General features: G+C 43.9%; 1 protein-coding gene across 1 annotated transcript in view; it reads right to left on the bottom strand.

Moving 5' to 3' along the window:
- sty (sprouty signaling antagonist) overlaps positions 1-14091 on the bottom strand; it is a gene marked incomplete at its 5' end in the record, with an annotated part of 50610 nt that overhangs the window by 3925 nt on the left and 32594 nt on the right. The window lies entirely within an intron of this gene.

Here is a 14091-nt window from a genome sequence, read left to right as displayed (position 1 = left end):
GCCGAAGGAGAACGGGAGATCTGAATGAACGGAGTCGAAAGCGATATTCGGATCACACCTCGACAGACACAAAGAATGCCGTGTACGCCACTACCTACGTGGCTTCGAGGTAGGTTTGGTCCGAGGACGTGGGCGACCATGAGTGGGCGCCGTGGCTCTTGATTCAGTGGTCACCGGCCCACTCGGGCGCCCACAGATCACCGGCAATCGGCCGTTTTCTTCGACGTTTCATCGTGGTAGAGTGATCTTCCAACGTCTTCCACATCCAGGCTAAAACCGACGGACCCCGGTCAAGATGGCCGAGAAAAATTGGGGTTTTAGAGGAGATCGCGGTTAGCTTGGTAGGGACTAGGTTCTAAAGAGTTAGGAACGACTCGAACGTGTCGTAGGAACGAGAGTTGACGTTGGATCTGACTGGCAATCCGTTGAACGCGTCTCGACCCACTCTCCGGGACTTACGGAACTGGAGGAAACGACCGCTGCCACGAGACCAATCCCGCTTCCTACACGCATCCGCTACGTAGGTACGGCACCGTGCCGCGATGCCGGCGTCCCGACGCTTGCGAAACCCCGCGGGTTTGCGTTCTTCGATACCTTCCTCGTCGGACGCTTTGGCTCCGTTTCCAATATTTCTCCAATCGAGTATTTTGCTTAATTTTGTGAAGAAATATCAGCGAAATTCACGTACGACTCGTGACCGAAGGAAAGATCAGGAATCTATAGCGATGGACATTTCCATGACACCTGAGTGTACTATTTTAGACGTAATCGCGTGTGAGACGAGTGTCTGAAACTCTTTAAGAGGCCTAACGCAGGCGGGAAAGAGTAATCCACTGTCCAACGACTCATTTTACTTGATTTTGTTTGTTTGAGGAATGGAGGATGGATAGTTATAAAGATGAAGGGTAAGATGGAAGAAGCAAGTTGTAAAATGGGAATGTATGTGGAAGATGGGCATGAAAGAGTGATTACCTAGTGGAACGGTGTCCAAATTGCTACTGTGCTTTGATTTCGACAGTAACAGTAGCATAGATATTCGATAGACACTTCGACAGTAAAGCTACCATAGATATTCGATAGACATTTCGATAGTAAGGCTTCCACAGCCTAAATGATCGTGTTTAGATGTCTGATTAGAGATTCTGTGATCGAAGTTGTGCTCTGATTGAGCTTTGGTCACTTGGTTTTTCGATTTTTCTTTTGGTGTGGTGCAAGTATCGTCGATTTTCTGACACCTTCGTTTATGCCAATTTGCGTGAAGTTTCTCTTGTTTTATTTTTCCATATTTCGATTATTTCATTTTAATAATCATGGTAGGTTTGTCGTTGAAGACAATCGTGCAATTCATAAAGAAATCGAGCTTGATGAAATATTTGCAAGTTTTGGCAAGGGTGATTCGCATTCTTCGGGATTTATGGTTAGGTCAAATTTCATGTGTCGCTCTCTATATAGGTGTGTTGTGTGTCTTGATTCGAAATTCAATGGACTTTGCTCGTTAAATAAATAAATAAGTAATAATTATTCCTTAGGAGGTGAATTTAACGATTCATTTTCGAGTACTATAATATTCGATTGTGTCTTCTCTATAGGCATCCGTTAGACAATCAGACACATGTGGCTCGTGATTGGATTAGGTCAGATCCACTGAGCGACAAATGTCACGTGCTGATTATGAGTGTCTCACAGACACAAACGTATGCGAAGAATGTAATGCAATAGTAGTGACAGATTTTTGTCGATATCTTGGAAACTAAAAGGGACAGCAATATCTCAGTTTTGTCAAAATCAGCGAGATAATCGACGAATTCGATTGTTTCAAATGGACCAATCGATGTTCGAATCTATTCGTCACAAAATTGGAAGCTTCGAATTGTTGCGAATTGTATCAATCGATCTACGACTCTACTCGTCGCAAAATTCAAAGATCCGAATTAATCTCGAACTCGAAGAAATGCAAAGAAAACGTCTTCAACCATCACAAAACTCAAAGCTTCCAATCGAATCGAAGCGAATCAATCGATTCACAATTCTACCTATCACAAAACTCAAAGCTTTCAATCGAATCGAAGCGAACCAATCGACCTACGACTCCACCCATCACAAAATTCAAAGCTTCCAATCGAATCGAAGCGAATCAATCGATCTATGACTTCACCCATCACAAAATTCAAAGCTTCCAATCGAATCGAAGCGAATCAATCGATCTACGACTTCACCCATCACAAAATTCAAAGCTTCCAATCGAATCGAAGCGAATCGATCGATCTACGACTCCACCCATCACAAAATTCAAAGCTTCGAATCGAATCGAAGAGAACCAATCGATTCACAGTTCTACCCATCACAAAACTCAAAGCTTCGAATCGAATCGAAGCGAATCAATCGACCTATGACTCCATCCATCACAAAACTCAAAGCTTCGAATCGAATCAAAGCGAATCAATCAACCTACGACTCCACCCATCACAAAACTCAAAGCTTCGAATCGAATCGGATCGAACCAATCATCCTACGACTCCATCCATCACAAAACTCAAAGCTTCGAATCAAATCGAACCGAATCAATCGATCTACGACTCCATCCATCACAAAACTCAAAGCTTCGAATCGAATCGAAGCGAATCAATCAACCTACGACTCCACCCATCACAAAACTCAAAGCTTCGAATCAAATCGAACCGAATCAATCGATCTACGACTCCACCCATCACAAAATTCAAAGCTTCGAATCAAATCGAACCGAATTAATCGATCTACGACTCCACCCATCACAAAACTCAAAGCTTCGAATCAAATCGAACCGAATCAATCGATCTACGACTCCACCCATCACAAAACTCAAAGCTTCGAATTGAATCGAAACGAATCAATCGACCCATTAATCTCCACTTCTGCCAGAAGCCAAAACTACGAATTCGTCTTAGTCTGGAGGAAAAGCAAAGCAAAGGAAACCGTATCCACCGCAGAAATTCCTAGGACAGACGCGAAGGGGCCAGTCGCTGGAGCACAGTCGCTCGATCCTCTCGGCTCGAGCGTATGCGCGGCTCACGCGGTCCGAACACGTGTGAACCCACGCAGATATGCGTGGAAGCGCACGAACACACTGCTAGGCGACACGGCCGTGTTCGTGAGGGAACAGCCGGGCCATTCAGAGGGTGCACTCGCAGAGGAATGCGCGCGGGCTATCGCCGACCGACTGCCATAGGTCAGAGCTTTTAGTCGCTCTATACGGCCGAGTGCAGATAAGCCGAACGTTTCGTGAGCTTGTGCATACCCGGTAAGCGACTCTCTGTCTTTCTCTCATGCATCCAAACTTCGCGTATTCCCTCTCTTTCCCCGTTGTATACAGGGTGTCACCGAGAGACACGTACAAGCGGGATTACGGTAATTCTTCGGGAAAAAATGATCAAATCAGGTATAGCATAACTTTGATTCGTGTAGAGCTTATCTTTTGAGAAAGTCAAATTTGAAAATTCGTTTTGGACTCTTCTGGATAAAAACGACAGTGTTAATAATTTTATAAGTGACATAACAAAATACCCTTGATAAACTATTTTCTCTCTTCTTTTAATACTTCATGCACGTTATTCACGAACATAGGTGACATACGTAATTTTGAAAATGGTCGAAGTCTGTGGCCACGACGATTTTATTATTTATTTTGTATTATTACAAAATCGCGAAAAATTGAATCGCTAGATCCAGTTTGCAGCTGCATTAATTATTTATTAATTTTATAATTTATAACGTATTCGAAGCGCGAAGTATTTTAATATTTCGAAAGCGAACATATGTGACTTTACGCTTTAGTCCAAAATATTAAAGACTTCGTTGTCAAAATTTTTGTCAAAAGTCATCGAAATCACCTAGTGATAGGTCCGATGCAAATTCTTCGTGGACACCCTGTATATACGCATATATACGCATATATACCTTCTCACATACGCGTCCTGGCCAGATAGAGATTCACCGGCTAATGGGTTTCTGGAACTCGAACTTCTACTACCATCCACGATAACGCAAGGCGAATTTTCAAATTCGATTTTCTCAAAAACTAACCTCCAAACGAGAGAGAGTTACTCTATTAATTTTATTGCACGTTTCGATGCACATTTCTCCGAGACACCCTGTATAAACGTAACTCTTTATACTTCGTGCACGCACATACTTTCGTTGCAATCAGAATTTTTCCGTTAGGGTATTCTCTTAAAATACGCACACTTTTTACACGTGTTACGCGATATCGAGTATTAAAGCGAAATATTTGAAACGATGATGACGAATATAGCGAGGAAGAGGTCTCACAATTGTATGGGTAAAATTAGAAAGTAATTCGCTGATATGAGCGATATTTACGATACATTTATTACAAATATGTAGTATAGTTGAGTCATAAAAATGTTGCATAAGTAGCGTATAATATCAGTGAAAAATGCCACCAATTAAAAAGCAGGAAGTTTCAATGCGACGATGAATCATCGTTGGTTCCTTATGACAGTCCCAAGACGATTTTTCGCGTAACACACTAGCGCCGCCGCGGTCCATATCTCCGACGAACGTGACGCACGTATCGCGCGTATCGTTTACATATTCCAATTTTCCCGACCCAATCTCGGAATTTCCTTCATACCAGGTGTTCCCAAAAATACCGGAAATGTTCACTAACACGAGCACACGATATTCGAGCGTCGATTTTCTCGAAAACGGAGCCCTGAACCGCAAAATGTTATTCCTGTTTGTCGCTATATTTTCACACGTAGAATCTCTCCGTGCTCGGAGATCCATCGGCAGAGCGACACCCTGTATATACCTACTCGCGCACGCGTATTGGACCGACTCGCGGGCTAATGGGTTTCTGGAAGCCGATCTCCTACTGGCGATAACGCGATTTTCATTGAAAAGCAGGAAAGGTGAAGGGAAGCAATCGGTTCTGTCAGAGGGGACATTGGCGCAGGTGAACCGGTGAGCAACGCGTGCTTTCCAGGGAACGATAAGGTAAGTCACGAATCAATTATGAATCACGTTGTAGGTATGGCGGAATGGGCCTGATTCGAGGAAGATTGGCAATCGCGTAATTGTGACACGATGATTGTCCGGCCGATATCCGCGCGCGATCGTCGCGATTACGATAATGACGATGACGCGTCGAATATTTAGCCGACTATTGGCACGTCGTTCGTGCCACGTTCCACGTTCCTTCTGTCGTTGTTTTGTCGCGTGCGGGACGATAATCGCGGCGGACATGCTGTTCGTAAATCGAATGTCACGCGCGACGGGACGTTTCGGAAGAGATATAAGTGACGCGTGTGTGTGTGCGCGCGCGCCTGTGTGTGTGTGTGTGTGTGTGTGTGTTTATTTTTCCGATTTTTTTTCGCTTTCTCTCTTTTTTTTTTATTATTGAACGAACAAGTCGCGGGGATTGAGATGAGAGAAAAGAATTCGATAAGATACGTCAGGCGGTGATAAGGTATTTGTTGAACGAAGTAGAAATAATTGTGGTCATTTTTTGTCTACACGACCATTTAATTGTATAACTCTACGATTTTAATGACTCTCTTCGTTGGATCGGAAATCCTGTGTGTATTGGAGTAAAAAATAATTGTATTTCGAATTTTGCATTTTTTCTATTCGAAAATTATTATTTCTGAGAAAAACTATTTCGGGTACCTCGATATATAAAATAAAAACCAACTTTAATTTTGTTAGAAGCAACTAAATATTTTCTAGTAATATAAAAATAAGATACTGAAACTAGTAACTTTGGTGAATTTGATATTTCTAGTGTTAAGTCGAAGTCTAGTTGGGAAACGGTTGTATCTCTGACAGGATGTCAGAAGCGAGATTCGTGTAACTGTCATCCGTAAAAAACGCAATTTTTAAACGACGTTCCGGTCCAGATACGTTTTAATAACGCGCCGGAAATGTTCGCGATAAGATCGGACGTGCTTCCTCGCCACGCACGTATTTCCGTTCAATAAAATTATCTGGTAGCGCGGCCAACGCGACACGTATATTAAACGACAAGTTCTTCGAATAATTCCACGACTATTTTTAAAAGAATATTTCACTCGATCTTCGAATCACGAACGTTTAAATAATATTTCTCCTGTTTAATCGAAGATTTTATATCATCGCAATCATTCGAGGAGAGAATAAAAACGAACGGAAGTATACGGAATATTTTTCGAATTATTTAAATTAAGAATCGCGAATAAAATATATTTCTCACTCGTAGAATTGATATTAAGATAATATTCCTTCGATTTAACTCCCAAAACCATGACCATATTTTATATCGTAATTTTCATTGAAAGAAAGAAAAATTTAATATTGATAGTAAAATAAGGTTAGAGTAATATTTCTTCGATTTAATTCGATAACCGTGACCTTATTTTACGTCTCAAGAATAATTGAAAAATGAAGAGGAAAAAAAAACGGAACGAAGAAATTGGTCTGTCGACTTACTGAAAATTCATGGGACTAGCGAAAATCCAGAAAAGAACGTGGGCTCGCCCACGCCGGGGCCGATGGAATCTCCTTCGGAGGCGTGTCTGGTGCTCACAACCACGCACGCGCACCAACACGACAGCTCCGGAACGGCGATTCCGTTCGAACGGCTGAACGGATCTAGGAACGTCCTCGAATTCCACCGGACGGCAGCTGCTTGTCACCCTCTCATCGGTCACGTCGTGCCGCTCTCATTTCCCGGTTGTTAATATTTCCACCACGAGTCTCCCTGTCGCCGGCGTTCGGAACGGGGCACACGTCACGCGCACCAATAAATTCGAGCGAATTCCAGGGACCCCATGTGTCCGGCGATATCTCGTGGAACTCTTATCGTGTCTCTATTTTCACTGAACGCCTCTCGCCTAACGATCCGACCCGTTCAACGACGCGAATTTACTTTCAGCGAATACGTGCGCGTTCCACCTGCGCAGTGTTACGAACTTTCCTTCCAGTTCCACGAGACGAAGCAAGAATTCGAATCCACGTCGATGCTCGGTCTCGTCTGACCAACGACTGATCGCGATACACGAAAGCGTAGAAGCAGCTCGCGGAAGTGTTCTCGACACGAGAGCTAGGATGAATGGGTGTCGGTTGACGCGAAGGCGAGAAAGAAACGGTGAAACGTCAAAAGCCGAAACAAACACGACAGCTGCTGGCGGACGACTGACAATGAGCTCGCCGTGAGCGAGTCGAGCTGGCCGGCGGCGCGGAGGGGGAAGGCAGCGGTGATTGGGCGCAGCGTAAGCGGGCCGGGGAGGGGGCAAGCGAGCCGGAGAACGACGGATGAGAAAAAGAGAGGGAACGAGTGGGACGGGAGGGGAGACCGCGGGGTGAGGGACGAGCGAGCAAGAGGCAGTAGGACGAAACGGTTGGGGAGGGAGGGAAAGCAGGAAGAGAGAAGGTGGGAAGGAAGCCATGAATGGCGACAGCAGGGCGAGGGGAAGGCGGGGACAAAAGTGGAGAGTCGGACCGACGGAGAGGGCGAGCGAGAAGGAAGGAGCTAGAAAGAACAGAGGCAGCCGTGAAACGGACAGAGAGGGGACGAAGGAAAGAGAGAGACGGACGAGGGCCGGTCGAGTTCCGTGCACGGTATGCCATCTGGCGATATCGTGGCCAACGACTCGTTCGCAACACGAAGCTTTTTATGAATGGGCGGAAGCTATCATTGAAGCTTTAGATTGAATGAAAACATTACCTATGTCGTCACCGTGTATACCACCGACAGCGTCGGCGCGGCGACAGTGACGGTCGTCGGTCGCCACGCTGGAGGTGGCAATGCTTGCGCGGTGATTTTTTTTTCGTCCCTGTCAAACGTGCTCTCTACACGTCGCACACGCCTCCTTCCACACTGTGGGAAATTTTTTTGTCCGACCGCTGCACCGGGGGTTCGATGTGCCGTTCCGCGCGTTATCGATCGAATTTAAAGCGTACCTTTCTCGCCGTTTACTCGACACCCAAGTCTCCGGTCACACCGGATAAAGGATTCTAGCCGCGTCACTTTACACGTCCACCGTCATCCTGCACCCGTTTTTTTTTCCTTCCTTCTTTTTTCCTTTCCCTTTTTTCCTCCACTTTTTCTACATCCCTTTTTCTCCGCCATTTTTTCCCCCTTTTTCTTCATTTTTTCCGCTCTTTCCGTTTTTTCCTTTCGCGCATTTCCGATCGACCCGACGCGCCGCCGCGGACGGATGCCGAACGGATCACAGTCCCTGGCCACCGCCAGCGTGGAATAGACGATAGAGGGAACGGACGGGTACCGTTACGTTTTAATAACGATGCCATTCTCGAACCGTAGGAATCTCTAAGGCTTATTAAGTAACCGGACTGCATCTCTCGACGAGTTTATTTAATCACCTGACCACGTGCCTACCCACTCTACTCCCGATCTTTCACTCAACGTTTACGGTATCCGTTCCATTATTTCAGACATCGTTCTCATTAATATTAATTATCCGCCGCGATAAATCGTCGCTGATGTGCCGTTAGTACAGACCAACCGAAGGTCACTGTCGTATTTCCACCGTCGCGATACCGTTTCGAGGTTAGGAACGACTGTAACCAGTGGATCGCCCCGATTCACGTGAAATATCACTGCTAATCGCCAGTTTCCAACTCTAACCAATCGCCCAGCCATTTGTACCCGTTCCCTTGTTACGCCTTCTAATTTTTCAGCACGGAAGGAAAATGTGTGAAAGTTAAACGGCTCGCGAGAACGCGAGAGGAAACGGCACGCCGAGGAAACTGTGGCGCTGCACTACGAATGGCAAAATTTCAAATATGGACGATTCTGCTAGAATTTTTAGCGAAATAAAAGGACCATTTTTATACGGAAAGTATTTTAGGTTAATAAAGTTGGTTATATGGATATACTTCGGAATACTTTAATCGCGAGGTTAGGGGACTTTGGCGGCCATTTGCTGACACTCGCTCGCGAAGAAATGGTAAATGGTAATGCATCGAACGTGAAACAAGTTCGACTGTAAACGATAAAATTTCGAACAGATAGAATTATACCAAAATTTTTAACAACTACAGTGTGTTTCCATCGTTACTCGTAAGGCTTATATAAGTTACCATTTCTTTCCTACTGCACCTTAATTTTAACATTTAACTCCTTGCGAGTTAATTTCGATTACGAATCAACGATAAAACTTAAAAAAAACAGAAATTAAAAAATGCTTGAAATTTTGTATCCGTAAAATACCTAAAATAATTAAAATGCGTAAAATATAATTACGGTCGCGTAATTAGTATACTATATAATCGCGAGACTTCGCATTCGTAAGATTCGTAATCCATAATGCAAGTATAATATATTTTCTCGAAACGTGTTGTACACGCTATTTCGCGATATATATATATTTCCGATACATCCTGTAATAATTAAAAATTCATGCTGCATGCGATGCATTAAAACGGTGTTAGTACGAAAAAAGAGGAAATTAAATGGTAAATTTAAAGCGAGCGAGGTTGAAAGACCGTGATCCCTAGGCGAGCATCGAGGATCATGGCTGAATGAGCTCGAAGCGTACTATACTATCAATAAGTTGGTCTAGCATGTTCACGCTATAGCGTTGATTCAGTAGCGGTAGCACGATGTGCGTAAGTGTAGACCGTAGTACGACGAAGAATCCTTTCGTTCCATTTCGTTCGGTGTTGTATCCGGGCTCGCTTTCCAGCGAGTAGTCGTTGGATCACGCTGGCACACGGGACAGAGAGCCGGATAGCGAGCAACTGAGCGAACGAAACGAACGCGAACGGGAACGAGCGAGAGAGGGCGCATATAGAAAACGGAAGGAGAGGAAGAGATAGTCCGTCTCGTTCTGCCGCGTTACACGCTTCTATATTTATCCCACTCATTAATTCTATCCTCGTCGTGCACCGTTCATTCATTCGAACATCTGTCTCGCTCTATCTCACCCTACCGCGCTACCCGTCGTTGTCGCGTCTCTCTCTCTTTCTGCCGCGTACGCACGTTCATTCATCTCCTCTCTGTCCTTCCCACCCGTCCTTCTCCCACTCCCGCGCGCCCACTCACCCCCTCTCGCTCGCTCCATCCTGCGCCGACCGCCTTGCCCCTTTACCCCCACCCGTCCTTCTCCCGCCATCCGCGTAGCACTCGTTCGCTCGCTCAGTCGCGCAACTGGCCACGTCGCTCCCACTCACTCCTGCCCCCACCACCGACACACATCCGCACGACAGATGCCAGTAGCGTAACAATGAATCCGCCCGGTTACCAACGTCTCGCGTGTGCACCCTATCATTTTCTCCCTATCCGTCTTTCGGAAACCATTCTTCTTCCTGGCTAAACTCTGCGTATTATTATTCTTTTCGATTATCGGCAACCGTACACGTTCATTAACTCTGATTTATACCGCTGCGTTATTATTACCGTTATTATCCGCGTTTCGACGAGTGAATTATTTCTTTTTATTTTTTATTTTTTTATTTTAATTACGTTTTATTCGTTTCGTTACTTTCTTTTCGAAACGATAGCAGGTGACATTTGCATCGGTTCGCGAGTGGGGGAAATTAAAAATGAGAGGAAACGAATGCGGACAGGCGCGTTCGCGTTAACTTTTAACGAATTACACCGGGTATTACCTATCCGCGACGCAGACCTGCCGATCGTGTATCAACGCAGATCCTAGTTGCGCAACAGCGTATTTCCGGGTCGCGGTCCTTGCAGTGCCACACGAAAACTAAATAGCGTAGATAAAGCGATATCGTGTTCGAAGTGTAATGTTTCTTTGGTGTATCTCGAATGTCGAGCAGGCAACGATACCGTTCGAAACTATACGCCATATTACGAGCTTATCGTTCACCGCGGAACGCCGACGATTAACAACCAGCCTGCTCACGATTTTTCATTCGAAAAATTCGTACGTTCGGCGCCCATCGTGGCTTTCCTTTCAGGAAAATTCGAATTTTCGTTTTTATCCGTTACAAATATTTTTTATCAAGGCCCCTCTTCGGAAAAATTCGTACATTCAACTTTAATCGCTATCGATTCTCGATCAGGTGATTCCCTGCGGAAATTTTCTAGCGCACAATCTCCGTTATCTATAGTTTATCAACGCTGTCCAACAGAAAAATTCGTTCATTCAATTCCAATTGTTATCGATCTTTCTATCTAATTTTCCCTGAAAAAATTCACTCAGCCATCCTTGATCATTATCGATTTTTTATCAAGATCTCTCAATGGAAAAGTTCGTACATTCAACTTTCATCCTTATCCGTATCTCGCACTGTCTCCTATTTAGAAAAATCCGACACTCAAGCATCGTCAAATTTTTATCGAATTTTTATCAAATTTTTCCAAATATACAATCGATATTAATATTTAAATTCACATACTTGACTGTATTATATCTAGATTATCGATTTCTTACTTAAAATTTTCCAATGAAATTTTCCCATGCGAAATCAAAATTAATTTTATTTATATCATGAGAATTGAAAGACACGTGAGTTAAAAAGAAATCGATTCGATGATCGCGTGGATTTTCGCGTTTCCGTACAGGGGCCCGCGAGTGCGGTGGTACGCTACTGAAGCGTAGAAAGACAAGCGCGCAGGAACGTTAAGCGAAGCGAGCGAGCAGCGAGCGAGCGAACAGCCGAGTAAACTTTGACGAGGGCTTGGCTCGCCTCCGAGCAAACATCTGTGCTCTAAGAAATTTCTATATAAAATAAATTCCGATCCGCGTCCCTACCACCAGCCATCGAACGGCAACCTTTCCATGAACCCAAATTAATCGCTTCCAAACATAATTGCCTCTCCGCGAGTGTCCATAACGTAAGATAACCTCCGTTCTTCACGCGAATTACTAAGATCGCGACGAAACATTCGCTTATTGCCGAAAGTGGTCAAGGTGATTTCCAATTTCCACTATCGATCGATGTAATATCGATCGACGACGTATCGATACGTTTGTAGCCGAAATCATATCGTGCGGATGTTTTTGGAACGAGTCGCACGGTTAACGCGTTGTCGATGTTTTCCGATTTTGCAGGAATACGTCACGTATGTGCTCGTGGTTATGCGAGTGGCCCATGTGATTGTATGTTTCGTGTATTGTAATTATATCATAACCTAGAAAATTAAATACAGGCAGATCTTGGAAACCTCGCCTTCCCGCCAAAAGTAGTTTTATTTTTCTGAGATATAAACGAAAGCAACAGGAAGTAAGTTGGTATATCAATTCTTTTAGGTTTTTTACTTAGACCACTTGCTATGTTGCTATTTGAAGAAACGTAAGTATCTCGTAGAATGAAATTTTTATTAAAGGCAGGTACTTAAGAATATCATCTGAATTTGGAAAATGAAATCGTCCATTTGTATTTATCATAATCAATGTTCGCACGAGGTTATTGTCAGTTATATTAATTATTCGAAAAAGAATTAGAACAATTCGAATCTATCATGTCGAACGTTCAGAAGTTAAGAAAGAATCGAATTGCGTTTCCCATCTTCATCTCAAGCCTATATACTTCATGGCCGACTATAAACTTCGAGCAAACCTACCAACGCTGAAAATTGATAACCAATTCCTTCCAGATCGACAAAAGTGTTCGCCATTTACCCTTTACCATCGTACATTCTCTTTCCAACCAATCCCACATCTCGAGCACACACTTCTACACGCCTGTGTCGCGACCGAACATTCAAAAATGGCGCGCTTCGAATTTCCGCGCGAAGTTCAACTTTTCCTTTACCTCAAATTCGAATATAAATATCCGGGATCTCTTAAAAACCACCTGTGACTCGAATTAATCGTAACCAATCATCTGGAACGTGCCACTGTGCTCAAAATCTCGATTTCGAGCTCGTCCTGAAAGCTATCACTGGTACCACGCGCGAACATAACCTCAACCGGCGCTCGGCGCGCCACGGAGAAGACACGGTCGTAGGCGAGCGCGCGCTGTAAGTCAGCGGGCGTCGATGCAGCCAGTTTATTTCGAGCGTTTCCGATTTCGCGGAGGCAGACTCGCGTGCCTCTAGCGGAGCCAATTACACAATGGCTCGTAAAGGAGCTCCGTAGGATTTGGGTGGAGGGATGGTTAGAAACGGGGGTCGTGCTCGGCGAGCCACGGGAAATGGTAAAAGTTAACGGGTGATCCGGGCTTGTCGGTGATCCAAAATATTTTTCTTTCAACGAGCCGTGTCACGGTGCGTCCGTTCACAACGCCGACAAAATTAGAGTCGCTCCGTCAAGTTATTTTAATGAGAATTCTGCTTCTCTCGTCGTGTCAAGATCGCGCGATTCAGGCGAGTCCTCGTGTATAGCAGTGTTGTATAGTGTACCGGGTGTTTCGTGATGCTGGATCGGGTTATAGTTGTGGGACAAGTGGGAAGATATGGAAAAGAATTTGTGACGAAGTTAAATGATAATGATCGATGTTTGTTGTACGCGAGCGTGTGTATATGTGTGTGCGTGTAAGTGAGGTACTTGTATATATGTGTGCGTGTAAGTGAGGTACTTGTATATATGTGTGCGTGTAAGTGAGGTACTTGTATATATGTGTGTGTGTAAGTGAGGTACTTGTATATATATGTGTGTGTGTGTGTAAGTGAGGTACTTGTATATATGTGTGTGCGTAAGTGAAGTACTTGTATATGTGTATATGTGTGTGTGTGTGCAAAGTGAGATGTACATGTATAGGTTTATTATATATATTTTATAATTTGGTTTATGTTAGCAGTGGAACTACCGACTTGTAATGTGCGCTTAAATATAATATAATAGTTAATAATAGTAATTAGAATGATATAGGGTATATAAATATATATACGTAATTATGTTTCTATTTGAGGGTAATCAATGTTACCATTTTCACGAGTGAAATTTGTGCCAATTTTGGGCGAACAGTGTGACACAGGTTTAAGGACTTGTTGGAGATACGTGGAGTGGTGGCGCTAGTGAGTTAAGTGGAAAACCGCTTTAAGGCCTCTTTACTCGTAAAAAAGTTAAGGTTGACTATGTTTTTGAATAGAATAGTGTATTTTTCGGAGTACCAACAGATATATCTTTTTATTCTGCATGATATTGGGATAAAATAAAATTATATTGGACTGCTGAATCA

This window comes from Eufriesea mexicana, unplaced genomic scaffold, assembly GCF_001483705.2.
Source record: "Eufriesea mexicana isolate 0111107269 unplaced genomic scaffold, ASM148370v2 scaffold9187, whole genome shotgun sequence".
In the NCBI taxonomy this organism is placed as follows: domain Eukaryota; kingdom Metazoa; phylum Arthropoda; class Insecta; order Hymenoptera; family Apidae; genus Eufriesea; species Eufriesea mexicana.
Note: the sequence above shows the minus strand (reverse complement) of the source record. Positions and strands in the feature narration are given on the sequence as shown.